Source organism: Balaenoptera physalus, assembly GCF_965194825.1.
Source record: "Balaenoptera physalus genome assembly, chromosome: 20".
Lineage (NCBI taxonomy): Eukaryota > Metazoa > Chordata > Mammalia > Artiodactyla > Balaenopteridae > Balaenoptera > Balaenoptera physalus.
Window position 1 is genome coordinate 8,832,905 of NC_138901.1, and position 13,589 is coordinate 8,846,493.

The window sequence follows — 13,589 nt, forward strand, 5'->3', positions numbered from 1 at the left end:
GAAGAGCATTCCCAGCTGAGGCCGCAGTCCAGAGGTGTTGGGGAGCCTGGTTCTGGGCCTGTGCGGTTTTTCCAGGGAAAAGCATTTCAGTGTCTGAGCTGGGCGCCAGCACCCTGGACCCGCAGCCCCTCTCTGTGCAGATGGAAGTCCAGCTCTTCGTGGAGAGGTCCATGGGCTGGGGTGGGGTGGGGGCTGCCTTCCCACCCCTGGAGCACGAACTGGGGGTCGGCGTATGTGCCAGTCATGGGTGTACACATGTGTGAACTCACAAGTGTGCTGAGCCCGCCCCTCCATGTCCTATTGGCTGGATGGGGAGGGGGCTGTCTGAGACCAGGGCTCACAGGTTGAGAACCTTGAGGTGCATTTGAACCAGGCGGGGGCGTTGGACAGATACTGCAAAGAGGAAGGATGCTCGGGTTTGGAGGAGGTGGGGGCTTGGATGACTCTGGGAGGATTCTCCTCATTTAAAACAGAAGTCACTGTGGGGTGAGCCTGGAAGTAACGCGGGGTGAGAAGTGGGCTGGGGGCGGAGGAAGCAAGGCCCTCTGTGGGCTGGGAAATTTGGCCTTCACCTGCTCGCTTGGATGTCCAGTCCTGAGGTCCCGGGCAAGTCCAGGTGGAGGGTAGGGTCTTCCCGAGGGAGGGGTGTTCCCTGCATCTATTGCAGTGGCTTCTGCAGAGCCCCGGGTCTTAGCTCCCCGCCAGCCCCTGTTCTGAGGCTCCATCTGCCTCTCCCTCCCTCCCCCTCCTCTGGTCTCGGCCTATCCAGCCCCTCCAGGCACAGATCCGGTTGTCCCTCGGCCTCATTTCCTGTCCATCTTTCCTGCAGACCTGGCACTCCCATCCCCTTCCGCGCTTCCATGGCGGGGCTGGGTTGGGAGCTCCCAGGAGCCCCCCAGCCTGCAGGGCCTGCTCTGACTGCCCTCCATGGGCTCACTATCCCTTACCCCTGAGGGCCAGCTGGCGCTGCGGGGGCAAAGGATCAGGGAGGTAGGGAGCTCTGTGCCCTCTGATCAGACTCAGCCTTTTGCCTCTACCTCCAGGAAGCCTTCCAGACTGTGACTGTGGGCGCAGGACAGGGTCTCCTGGGACCTCAGCTAAGTTGTTCCTAGGTTGACCTCCCTAAAGCACAGCACTGATGAGATATGTGCCCACTCTGAGCCTTCACTGCTCACTCGCCCGGGCCCCCGCCCCCCACAGTGGACTCACCCTCTTGTCCAGCTCATGCCTCCCTGCTCCCCAGCTCCTCCTGCTCTGGTCCTTTCATGGTCTCCCACTGGCCACCTTTCCTCACAACGGTTCTGCACTGATCTCCTGATCCCCAGCCCTGCTCCTCTTCACATCACTGCTTTTCAAACTCCTACGCATCCTTCAAAGTCCTGCTCAAACGGCACCTCTCCCACTGACTGGAAATAGCCTCACTTCCTCTGATTCCCGTGCCTTTTTGCATCTTTCTCATGTATAGTATCATGTGTTTGTCTTGGAATGTAAATTATTTGTGTATGAACCTTCTTTCCTCTGCTAGATGGTTTTTTCTTTAATGCAAAAACAGTTTTTCACAGTACTGTCTCTTTAAAATTTGGAAAATATAGACATTAGAAAGAAACTATAATTCACCTGTAAGCCAGCGATACCCACTCTTAACGTTTGCTGTGTCTTCTTCAGAATTCCCTCCATGCCCTTAACTGGATTCTAGGTTACTTGAGGCTGGGGCTGTTGTCTTTTTTTTTTTTTTTGAAAGACTCTCATGAGATACCGAGTGACTTGGACATAACAGGTGCTCAATAAAACAATGTTGGAGGAGTGACATGGGGATGGCTTTGTGGTGGCTCTTGTAGGCAGATGCAGGGGCTGCAGGGACCCCATGGGACTCTCCAAGGATCAAGCAGATACATTTTTGGTCAACCAGGAACCCACAGGTCTTATCCGCTCCCTCTGGCATGCTGGGTTCTTGGTTTCCGAGGCTGCTGGCCCCTGTCCCTGGGCCTGGCACCCTCCATCCCTGCTCCTCTCTCAGGCTCCGGGTGGGAACAGCCTTGCTTCCCCTCCCAGGTCCCCCGCCCCCACCTGGGTGGCTCTGGGTGGGGCTGGGCTGCAGGGCCCAGAGCCGTGTCTGTGTGGCAGGCTCCCCGCTCTCCCTCCCCCGGGAGCCACCCCCCAGGTTCCACCGGCCAAGTTTCCCCGAGGCTGCCTTATAAGGCGGGCGCTGGCCGCTCACTCGTGGGTCTGGTTCTTTGCCGTCTCTGGATGCTCATTGGAGGCCATGGGGGAGGCAGCGTGGTGAGTGGGGTGTCCCCGGACTGGCGCCCAGCTGAGTTCTTGGGTTCTGAGCCATCACTTCGCGTCCCCCCCCACCTGCCCCCCACTCCCCAGCCTCAGTTTCTTGATCTGTCAAACGGACCCCCTACCACTACTGTTGCCTCGGGCCAGCAAGCCCGAGGCAACAGTAGTGGTAGGGGGTCTGAGCTCTCCAGGTACAGCTGCACCTACCCGGCCCCCAATAACCAAGACAGGTATCCAGTCCACGGTGGTGCCAGGAGTCCCTGGTGATGTGGGCGTGACATTGGGGGTGGGGCAGACGCAGCGAGTGTCTTCCTCCGGTTTCCTACGACTAAAAACATCTAGAAATATCCTTGGTCGTGGGTAGAGCCTTGAGGAAGGTGGACGTCAGGCCCCCTACGCCTCTGGTGGTGAGCGTGGCTTTTTGGCAAACAAGGTGAGCCTGCCGCCTTCCGGGTGTACCTGGGTGCCTGCTGCACCAGGCCTGTGTTAGGGGCTGGGGCAGAACGGGGAAGATCTCACTTCCACGGGGAATCGTGGGAGGCCACAAGCACAGGGACGTGGGGACGGAGGGGGCTGGGCAGAGAAGGCTTTGGGGAACGTGAGATCTGAGCTGAGTCTGAAGGGTGGGAAGGCGTCAGCCAGTGAAGTGGGGGGACCGTGACGTGCCCCAGAAGTGTGTGTGGGGATCAGAGAACGTGAAGGCGGGGAGAAGGGGACTGCCATCTGCTTAGGGAGGAAGGGCCAGCTCTGCAAAGGCTCCCTAGACACCCCCCGTGTTCGCAGGACGCCTCACTAACCAGGGTCCACTCTGGGCCTGTCCCTGGACTGTTAACTCCCCACTCCCGGGGTCTGCACCTTGTCTGCCCTTCATCCCAGCACCTGGCATAGGGCAGGAGCTTCATAAATGTTGAGGGTCTCGTTTGTGTCTGGCAAAGCAGAGCAGTGAACTTGAATCTCTCTGTGCCTTGGGCCCTTAGCCTGGAGAGTTTTCTTCTGTGTGGGGCTGTGTGTTTCTATTCTGGTGGGAAAAAGGCTGTACCTTTTTCAGGTAACAAATAACATATTCCTGCAGGAATGTTCCCGCCTGGCTGTCTTGCCCGACAGACCCCTCTGCTCTGGGCTCCTCCCCGTTCCTGTCGTGGCCCCAGAGGGCATCCAGGGACCCTCTCACCTTTGGGGATTGGGTCCCTCTCTCTTTCTGCCTTTTAAGAACAGACGCTCTCCTCTGAGTTGACCCTGAGGCCTGTGCACACCTCGGTCTGAAGGAAGGAAGTCCCCATGCATGGGGGGACAGGAGGATGTGGCGGAGGGGTGGCCAGGCCCAGGTGTGTCTCCTTCAAGGTGGGGCAGAGTAGGGGGCAGGGAGGGCCCGGGAGAAAGCACCCACCTCCCCCGCTGGCCCTCCAGCTGTCTGCCAAGCCCAGCCCAGTGGTGAGGAGGGAGGAATGCGGGCCCATCCAGGGAATGCAGCCGAGCAGCTGCGGAATGCCTTACATAGAGCTGGGCACAGCTGCGGGAGCGGGCCGGGCAGGGAGGCTGGCGCTGCCTCCCTGCAGCTTGGGGGCTGCAGCCCTGACCAGGGATGGAGCCTGGGCCCCAGACACGTGGTGCTGGGTGAGGCCTCCTGGGTGCCTGACCTGGGAAGCCGAGCAGCTGCCAGGAGAGGGGCTGTGTCTGCAGCCGCAGCCTCTCTGCCCAGGACAGCTGCTGGGAGCCAGGGTCGGCACAATGGGGCTGCTGTCCGGGGGACACGCCTGCGCGGACAGCCACACTCTGTGGACAGAGGGCACATTCAACACCGGAGGAGTGGCTCGGACCCCCGCCTGGCGCCCCGAAGTGTGGGCGGCCCTGCCCAGACCCTGGGTTCCAGCAGGCAGCCTGAAGGATGAGGCCACGTGGTTCCCACTGGCCTGACGTGGCTAAATGTGGACCTGGGGCCGCATGTCTGAGAGCTGTGGGTGGTGAGGAGGGGACCCTTCTTGGGTTCAGGCATGACTTCCTTTCCACGTTTTATCCACTTTGGCTTTCCCTGACCTGGGCCTTTCTGTGGGTGTTACAGACGCCCCCCTGGAATCCCAGGGGCTCCCGGAGTTACCGGTTGTAGTTAATGAGCAAAGGCAGCTCGTGTCCAGAACTGAGCGTCCAGTTCTCTGAGCAGGGAGGCCTCCCGTCCCCCTTCCCATGCTGTCACTGGGCACACCGCTGTGGAACCCCAGGGCTCTAGGGAACTTGGTTTGGAAATCCCTGGTCTGTCCAATGCAGATCAGAGAGACCAGCGCTGGTCCCAGCAAGGAATTGGGAAGTGGAAGTGGCCTTGAAGGTCACCTCTTCCATCTCCCTCCTAAAATATAACACACAGAGGGTACAACTTAGAAGCACAGAATGTTCCAGCAGGAAGCCACTCGGGAGGCCTTGCCCACTTGTTCGTGGGGGAAATGGCCCTCAGACTGCCCTGGCCTGATGACCTATGCTCTCTGAGTCCTTTTTCTCATCATCGCAATGGGCCTCGTTCCTCCTGCACAGCGTTGTTAGAACGAAAGTGCTAACGTGTGAGGACCGCCAGTGCAGGCCCAGCACCCGGGAGGTTTTGTTAAACAAGCTCATAAATGAAAACCAAATGCAGCCTTATTTAACGAACGGGCGCAGCTTGGCCATTGCACGGCACCTCTCCCTCCCCGAGCTTGTAGCCCATGCTCTGGTCTGTATCCCTGGCTCCCTCGGCCCCGTCTGCCCTGTTGCCTTTTTCTCTTCTAATTCTCAAAAGCAGTGCGTGACCATTGGTAGAAGAGAAAAAGTCAAGGTCACGTGAAATGTGAAAAGGAAATCTGTCTCTCCTGATCTCCCACCCTTTCCCCGGGATAGCCCATGTGGATGGTGGGGCGCGCTGTGTGTCCTTCTGGATTTTGCGTGTGTGTGTTTTCCCCATTTAATGACACTGTGGATGTAGATTGGGCACATTCCTCCTAACAGCTGCGTCCTCGGCCCTGACATGGTCCTGCCATTCTTTTTTTTTTTTTAAAGCAAACATCTTTTTTAGGTATATACTTTGTTTTTTTTTTTTTAATTTTATTTATTTATGGCTGTGTTGGGTCTTAGTTTCTGTGCGAGGGCTTTCTCTAGTTGGGCGAGCGGGGGCCACTCTTCATCGCGGTGCGCGGGCCTCTCACCGTCGCGGCCTCTCTTGTTGCGGAGCACAGGCTCCAGACGCGCAGGCTCAGTAGTTGTGGCTCACGGGCCTAGTTGCTCCGCGGCATGTGGGATCTTCCCGGACCAGGGCTCGAACCCGTGTCCCCTGCATTGGCAGGCAGATTCTCAACCACTGCGCCACCAGGGAAGCCCGGTCCTGCCATTCTTGCCTGGCTTCCTCTGTGATAAATGAGGCTTCCAGGAACATCCTCACGCTTATATATGTGCACATGTTGGATAAACCTTTAGGAGTGGAATTTCTGCACCAAAGGATGTGTGCATTTAAGATTTTGGTCCATGTTGCCAAATTGGCTTCTAAAGCAGCTACATCAGTTTCTGGTCGTGACAGAGAGAGGTGCTGTGTGCCTTGCCCTGGGCGGAGAGGTAGAAAGCTATCTGATGGGTGTTTTATTTTGTGCATCTCTTATTAAGTTGGGGTGGGTGGGTGGGGATCTTTTCCTCTGTTTACAGGCCAAAGGCCCTAGGTTCCCTGCTCATTCCTTTCCTAGGTTCCTTTTTTTCCCAGTTGGGTCGTTAATCATTTTCTTGTTGATTTTTTTGTTTGTTTAAGAGTCCTTGGTGCACCTTTGTTGTAGCTGTTACAAGTGCCTTTTCCCAGTTGTTAACTTTTCATTTTGTGTGTCTAGTGTGTTCTTCTAAACAGAGATGTTTAACCCTTAGGTTGTCAAGTTTATTCTTTTTCTTTTCTCTTGTGGAGGTTTATGTCCTGCTTAGAGGCCTGCTGCATTCCAAAATCATAGAAAAAAAATTCACTCAGGTTTTCTTCTGGTACTTTTATGGTTTCATTTTTATGTACTGAAATCATTAATCCATTGGAATTTATTTGGGTTTAAACAGCGAGGTAGAGACGCACAATTCTTGCATGGATATACACGCGTGAGCTTGGTCTACAGCGTGTCGGGCATGTGTGCGCCTGCTATTTTTATCAATTTTGGTGTCAGTGTCGTGCTGGCTTAGCAAAAATAATTTGGATGCGTCTCTTTACCCCCCTCTGTGTTCTGGAACATTTTAAGCGGCTACACGATCATCTCTGTGTTAAAACGTTTGAAGAATTCACTAGTGAAACCATCTGAGCCGGATACTTTTGTGGGCGCCTCATCCTTTAAAAAGTTTTTTCCATAGGTTTGTTTGAGTTTGGGGTTTGTTTCCTCCTATTTTATACGTTTCTTTCCTAGAAAATCATCCTGTAAGCTATTTAAAATCCCTCAGATCATTCAGAGGTAGTGGTGTGTAGAGGGGGTGGTGAGGGGCCAGCCCCCCATGATTGCCACCATCAGTCTGTGCACCTGGGCTGCTGCCCTGGGCCTGGCACTGTCCTCAGAGGAGAATACGCGTCGGTGGCCAGGACACAGCCCATGTCCTGGGGACGCTCCCTCCGAGACATGCGTGCAGTGCAGTGTGACAAGTATTCTGAGAGGGACGAGTCCAGAGGGCCTTGGCACCTCGAGGAGGGAGCCCCCCAAACACTGCCAGCAGAGACCTCTTGGAGGTGGGGGGCGGGGGGTAGGGCCCTTGGTCTTGAAGGGGGCAGAGTGGTCCAGGCAGGTGAAGGGCCATTGGCTTTCTGGAATCCTGAGTTTGATGTTGCCCGGAGAGTGGCTTTCAAACTTATTTTGGACTGCAGCTTCCAGTAAGAAGAACGTTTTACACCACAAACCAGGACACACGTATGTGTAGATGTGTGTGTGTGGTGTGTATACAAATGAAACTGTTTCCACGGAGTACTTCTTACCTTTATTGTGTGCCTGCTACACCTTCATACTTGCTGTGTGTACTTCTTTGGATGGGGGAGCTTTTCTTATTTTCTAAAAACAGCTCTATTGAGATACAATTCACATAATACCATTCAGTTCTTCCATTTAAAGTGTACAATCCAATGGTTTTTAGTTATTTACAGGGTTGTGAAACTGTCGCCACATCCAATTTTAGACCGTTTTCATCACCTCAAAAAGAATCTCGGGCTTCCCTGGTGGCGCAGTGGTTGAGAATCTGCCTGCCAATGCAGGGGACACGGGTTCGAGCCCTGGTCTGGGAAGATCCCACATGCCGTGGAGCAACTAGGCCCGTGAGCCACAATTACTGAGCCTGCGCGTCTGGAGCCTGTGCTCCGCAACGAGAGAGGCCGCGATAGTGAGAGGCCCGCGCACCGCGATGAAGAGTGGCCCCCGCTCGCCCAACTAGAGAAAGCCCTCGCACAGAAACGAAGACCCAACACAGCCATAAATAAATAAATAAAATAAATAAACCCCAAAAAAGTTAAAACAAACAAACAAACAAACAAACAAAAAAACTCTACCCTTTTAAAAAAAAAAAAAAAAAAAAAAGAATCTCTGTCCCCATTAGCTGTCACCTCCTGTCCCCCACCCCCGTTTCTCCCAGCCCTAAACAATGACCGTAGATTTGCCTGTTGTGAACCTTTCTTAGAAATGGGATCATACAGTGTGTGGTCTTTTGTGACTGGCTTCCTTCCCTTTGCATCGTGTTGCAAGGTTCCTGCGTGTTGTAGCCTGGGTCAGGGCTGCATCCCTTCTTCTAGCTGAGTAATATTCCATTTATGCACTGAGCGCATCATGTTTATCCGTTCATCAGCTGAGGGACATTTGGGTTGTTTCTACCTTTTGCCTAGTACGAATGTATTCTTTTTAAATGTAAAAAAAATAATGCTGGTTATGACCCACTGACTAGCCTTCAGGACCCATTAAAGCGTCAGGACCCACAGTTTGGGACATGCTGGCCTAGGAGGTGGGCTGAAGGCGGGCCGAGCCAGAGGTGAGCTGGATGCTGTGTTATGGGGCCGATCTACCAGAGGTGTTTCACTAGGGCCTGATCAGATTTCCTAGAGATTATTGTGCCGGGAGTGTTTGTTTATTCAGGAAGGGTTGAGCGTTGACATGTACCAGGCACTGTTCGCAGCGCTGAGGAATTCATCGGTGCTGAACATACAGAGAAAAATCCTGTCCTCCTGGGGCTTATGTGCTGATGGGAAGAGGCAGAGGGTAAACAAAGCAAACAGTAAAACATAAAGCCCATTAGCCGTGGTGAGGGCCAAAGAGGAAAGTGAAGCAGGCGAGGCGGCTCAGGAATTATCGCTGGCACCAGGAGGTTGTGACTCTAACCAGGGTGGTCCTGGGTTCAAGGTCGAGCTTGGGTGTGGACCCCTGGAGGTTGGTGGGTGAAAACAAGAAGAACACGCCCGAGATTAGGGCAAGTGGGGCACTCCTCTGGGGCACAAAATTTAGCGGGGGGCGGGGGGGGGAGCGCCAGAATACTCAGGAATCAAGAGAAATAGTATTTTTATGCAATGCTTTTAAAAGTAAAAACTGTGCCCCACAAAATCCTTCATGAACAAATATCCACATTTTCAAGAACGATGGGCCAGGCACGTGCACAACCCTGCTGCGCTCTCCTCGCCCGAATCCCGCCCTGTTGGATTGTGCTCATTAAGGATTTTTTGCAAAAGTTTGATTTTCAAAAACTATTGCATTGAAATATTATGTATCTTGATTCCTGAGTTTTCTGGCGGTCCCTTTAAAATTGGCACCCCCTGGTCTGGGCCCCAAGAGGGTTGAGGTTTGAGGGGCTGAGGACTTTGAACTTGCAGAGTGCAGCACCTGCCAGGGATGGCAGTGGGGAGGGTGGGGCAGGGTGGGGAGTGCCTGAGGGCAGGAAGGCGCTGGTGGCAGCGTTCCTCCTCTAGAAAGCTCGGTGGGGTGGGGATGGGGGCAGCAGTACAACCACCCTTCCAGCCTGTGATTTTGCTGTTGGACGTCTGGCATCTGTGTCGAGGCATCGCCCCCCTAAATGGAGTGTGACGGGGAGAGGAGGGTCCCTTGCGCACCCAGAGATCCAGTGGGAGCAAGAGGAGTGATAAAGGGGGCCCAGAGCTCGGGCCTGGGCTGGGCCTTCTGCTGACGGTGGGAAGGCAGCCCTGCCCACTCGGACCTGCTGACCCGGCTTCTACTGCCCGGCTGGCCTCCAAGGCCCCGAGGATGCAGCAGGGCCTCCTTTCCTGTCTATCCCAGTGAGGTCTCCAGATGCTCTGCCCAAAGCGCCCTCCTTCTGGGGGCTCCCTGAGCTGGCCGAACAGCATATTCGGTTCCAGGCGGCCTCAGCTCGGCCGGGCCCTGGCGGGAGCACAGCCCTGACCATCGTCTGAGACCCGTGCATCCTGTTTCCCGTGCAGGGCCGTGGGACCGGCTGCGGGGGGCGTGTCTGGTCTGAGATGAGGCCCTTGTGGCCCGGGAGGAGCTGGAACTTTAACGGTGGCGGCCACAGCTTGGAGGTGGGGAGGGCTGGCTGGCATGTCCCAGGGAGCGGCCCGCCCCTCCCTTCTTCTGAGCCCCCCAGTCGCCCGGTCCCTGGGCCGCGAAGGCCAGCCTGACAGCCCGTTCTCCTAAGTCGCTGTCTCCAGGCCCACTTCCTCTCATCTGTCGTCACCCAGACTTCACGCCTTGCCTTACCACTGACAGGGCAGAAACAGGAGATCTTGGGGGACCCCCGAGGGGTGCGAGGAGGCTGCTGTGGGAACAGAGGGGCTCTGTCCCTCCCCGGGGCGGGTCACCCTTGCAGACGCCGCCTCCTGCTCTGGCAGAACTTGCTGTGTCCACTCCCTCCTCGGCACGGGGATGGGGAGCCCAGCTGGGGGGTAGGTAACACCCATGGTCACCATTGTCACTGGTGACCCCAGGGCATGCCTGAGTCATGATGTGACCCCTGCCCGTTCCCCTGGCAGTCGGGTCCACTTCCTTGCACAGTCCAGTGGCCCAGCCCAGGAGGGGGGGCTCTATTTTCACCCCTGGGATGATGCCATCCCTCCTTAGTGCGGGTCTGAGGCAGGCCTTCCTGAGGTCTGTGGCTCCCTGCCTGTTTACCTGCTGACTAATGCCTATCTGGTGCCTGATGGGAAGAGCTGGCCTGGTGAGGCGTCCAGGGCTCAGGTTACAGAGGGTTGGGGCACCTCCTGAAACAAGGCCCTGCAGTGTCGGCCTCCACCGCCTGCCTGGGTTTCAGGCACCTCTGTCCCCAGCCCCCACCAGGTGAGTTCGGCCTGGGAGCCCCAGGACGTGGCGGGGGGGCTGTGGTTTTCCGGTGGGGGGCGGGGCTGGGGAGGCTGGGATGGAAGAGGCCGAGCGGGGAGGCGCAGCCCCACTTCTTCCTGTGGCAGCCGGGGGGCCTGGCCACTCCTGTGTCTCTCAGGTGGGTGACAGGCGGCTGGGCAGAGGCTGTAGGGCAGCTGTATAGACCAGCTGGTGCAGGAACGGGGGCGGACCTTGAATCCCAATCCCAGCTTTTCGGGAGGGGGTGTGGTTTATTTAGTGGCTCTGTCAATAGGCTTTCTGTTCAGGCGAGAGAGCCTAGGTCAGTGAGTTGGAAGCTGAATTTCTTGATATTTAATTTAGCAGCAAGTTTGCCTCCCCACACCCCCCCGCCCCAAGCCCTTGCTTATTATACGTGCTTGTTCGGGGCAGGTAGTTGCGCTGTGCCCTCCGTGGGTGGCGTGGGTCCCCCGGCCTTGGTGCCTGCCCCCGTGATGCCTGGGCAGCCCCACCTGGGCCTTCAAGCCAGTGAGACTTCTGGCTCCAGTGGTGGGTGGCTCTGTTTGGACCCAGAAGGTCCGGGACCGTTCCGCCTCAGTATCCAGATGAGGCCTGGGGGGGCTAGGGGAGTGTTCTGAGCCGCCTTCCTGTTGCGTGGTTGGTGCGGCCTTGGCGGGGGGCCCTCGCCGTTGGCTGTTCCTTCCTTCTGCATGCTTCGCTCCTCCCCTGGCTTTCCCCTTCCCTGGCCCCTGCGCGGGCCAGCTGGCACAAGCACTTTCCGGATGGAACTTTGGAAGACTTTCCAGGTCCATCCAGGTCCAGATCCCTGTGGCAACAATGAGGGAAATCCTTATCTCAGCTGGAGAAGGAGGCCGAGTGGTTGATAATAACCACCAGCCTAACAACTCCAGCAGGATAAGGCTAGCTTCCAGGCGCTCTCATTACCCCATTTTCCAGATTAGGAAATCAAGGCACAGGGAGCTTCAGCCACTTGCCTAAGGTCCCCCCAGTTGTTAATAGTCTGAATTTGAACCCTGGGGGATGGAGCTCTCTGCCGGCGCTGGCCACTCAGGGCTGGGGACCAGGGCTAAGGCAGGAAGCTGGATCCCTGCCCCGAAGCTTGGGCTGGGGTGTGGAGCAGCCTAGGCTGGCACCCTCCTCTGGCCTCTCTCTTTCAAAAGGTGCCATGAGATGATGAAATGAAAGAAAAGAAAACTCCAGTTAGAAAGGAGGGACTCTGGTACTCCCCTTCTTCCTCCAGCCCTTCAGCTGCCCTGGACTTTGGAGTAAGATGCTGTTTGTCCGGGGTGAGTGGGAACAGATTGGAAGTCCCGTTTCTCGCCCGATCACAGCTGCAGGGAGCCTGCTGTGGCTGCTGCCACCACCCCAGCCCAGCGCGGCCCAGCCCAGCCTGTCTCATCCTCTCTCCTCTTTCTCCTCCCCATCCCGTTCCTCCTCACAAGACCAGCTTGAGTGTTGCTGAAGAACCGGCCAGAGATGTGCTGGCTGGGCTGGGGGCGGAGCAGAGGGGCGGTGTGCCTTCTTGGTTGGGAGGGGCTGAATTAAGACCCCTGGTTGTAGTCTCCTGGTCGGCACTGGAAGAGGGGGAGACCGTCGTCCCTCCCTCGCCCTGGAGCAGGTCCCTGCGGGTCCCAGAGAGGCTGTCCTTACGTACAGCGTGGCTTCTGCAGGCTCGCCCGGGCTGTTGATCTTTCTGGGGCTTGGAGTGGTTCCCCTGATTGGGCTGAGCAAGGCGCTGAGATGGGCGGAGGAGGGATCCCGTGAGTGCGGGCGTCTCTCCCTGGGGGCTTCCTCTAACTAACCTCACTAGGGCACAGGTCTTACTCCCAGGGATTGGCTCAGCTCTTGATTGCCATTACTTTGGACAGCCCAGGCCCTGCCCATGCTTGCTGGACACCATGGCGGCGGGGTTTGGGGGGGGGGGGCGGGCGGGGCGGTGGTGTGCCCTCAGGGCATCAGAGAGAAGGAGAGGCAGGTGGAGAAGCAGTTGGAAACACAGCATCTTCACTCTCGTCAACGCTCCGTCGGGGCCGGGCAGGGCGGCCAGGACAGTAGCGGCCACCGCCCGGCTTTCTGGGAGGTCAGCCCATCAGCACGGCCCAGGGGATGAGGAGGGGAGCTTCTGTCCCCAGTTCCCTTCATTTCTGGCCTGGGCCTCGGGAGCAGGTCCCCAGAGTTCTGCCTGGGGGCCCGAGGTGGGAGCAGCTGAGTGAGAGTAAGGGCCTGGAGGGGCCAGGGCACCCTGGCAAACTATCTCCCCCCACCCTCGCCTACCCCTGCAGCCCTTCCTTCCCCAGGATTGCTTGGGGTTGGTCCCAGGGAACGAGGCTGCTGGCCACGTGGACATGGGGAAGGTGATACCCACGGGGTGAGACCCCACAGCAGAGGGCACTCTTATTACCCGTTGGGTCCGAGCTCTACCCTCCAGTCCTGTATTTCCAAAGCACGGCGGGCACCTCTGAATCCGAATGCAGCTTCCTGGGCCCAAACCCAGCCTTTTGGGGACCAGGGTCTGTGGGGGAGGCGTGGGGACAGCTCTGCAGAGAAAGTTACTAACATGGCCCTAACCCCTCCCCCACGCCTTCTAAGGCTTTTCCCTCCTCCCTCTGGGACCCTGGTCAGGGCTCGGCTCCAGGGTGGGCACCGGGAAGACCTGTGGGCACTGAGGTCACATCTGCCTCCTGGCTACGCCGTGGGTAGAAGATGAGAAGCTTCCGTCGCCCTGAAAGTTCTGTGTACTGATTGCTCAGGGACCTAGCCCTAACCCTAAGCGCTACCCCAGCCCCGAAAATGGCCGACTTGACGCAGCGCTTGTGACCATGTGTGTGCAGTCTGCCCAGGAGGCTTTAGAGATGTGGCCCCAGGCCAGGCCCTAATGGGGGGGGGCCTCGTGACCCCCACTGTTCCCCACCCCACCCCCCGCCGGCCCCAGTCCTTGGCTCTGCAGTGAGGAGCTCTCCCACCACCACACCCCCGCAGTGTAACTGCCACCCGGTCACGCTGCAGAGAAACTTTTCCAGGGAGCCAGCTGTCACATTTGGC

General features: G+C 57.1%; 1 protein-coding gene across 8 annotated transcripts in view; it reads left to right on the forward strand.

Annotated features, from left to right (window-relative positions):
* The window catches only part of SEPTIN9 (septin 9), a 196,577-nt gene that overhangs the window by 118,890 nt on the left and 64,098 nt on the right, over positions 1-13,589 (forward strand). The window contains exon 1 of one of the 8 annotated variants that reach the window (XM_082442698.1): positions 10,395-10,526. The exons of the other annotated variants lie outside the window; for them this stretch is intronic. The gene's annotated coding sequence lies outside the window, so the exon portion shown is untranslated. Of the gene's footprint in view, positions 1-10,394; positions 10,527-13,589 lie in introns of those variants that run through there. 8 annotated transcript variants of the gene reach the window in all.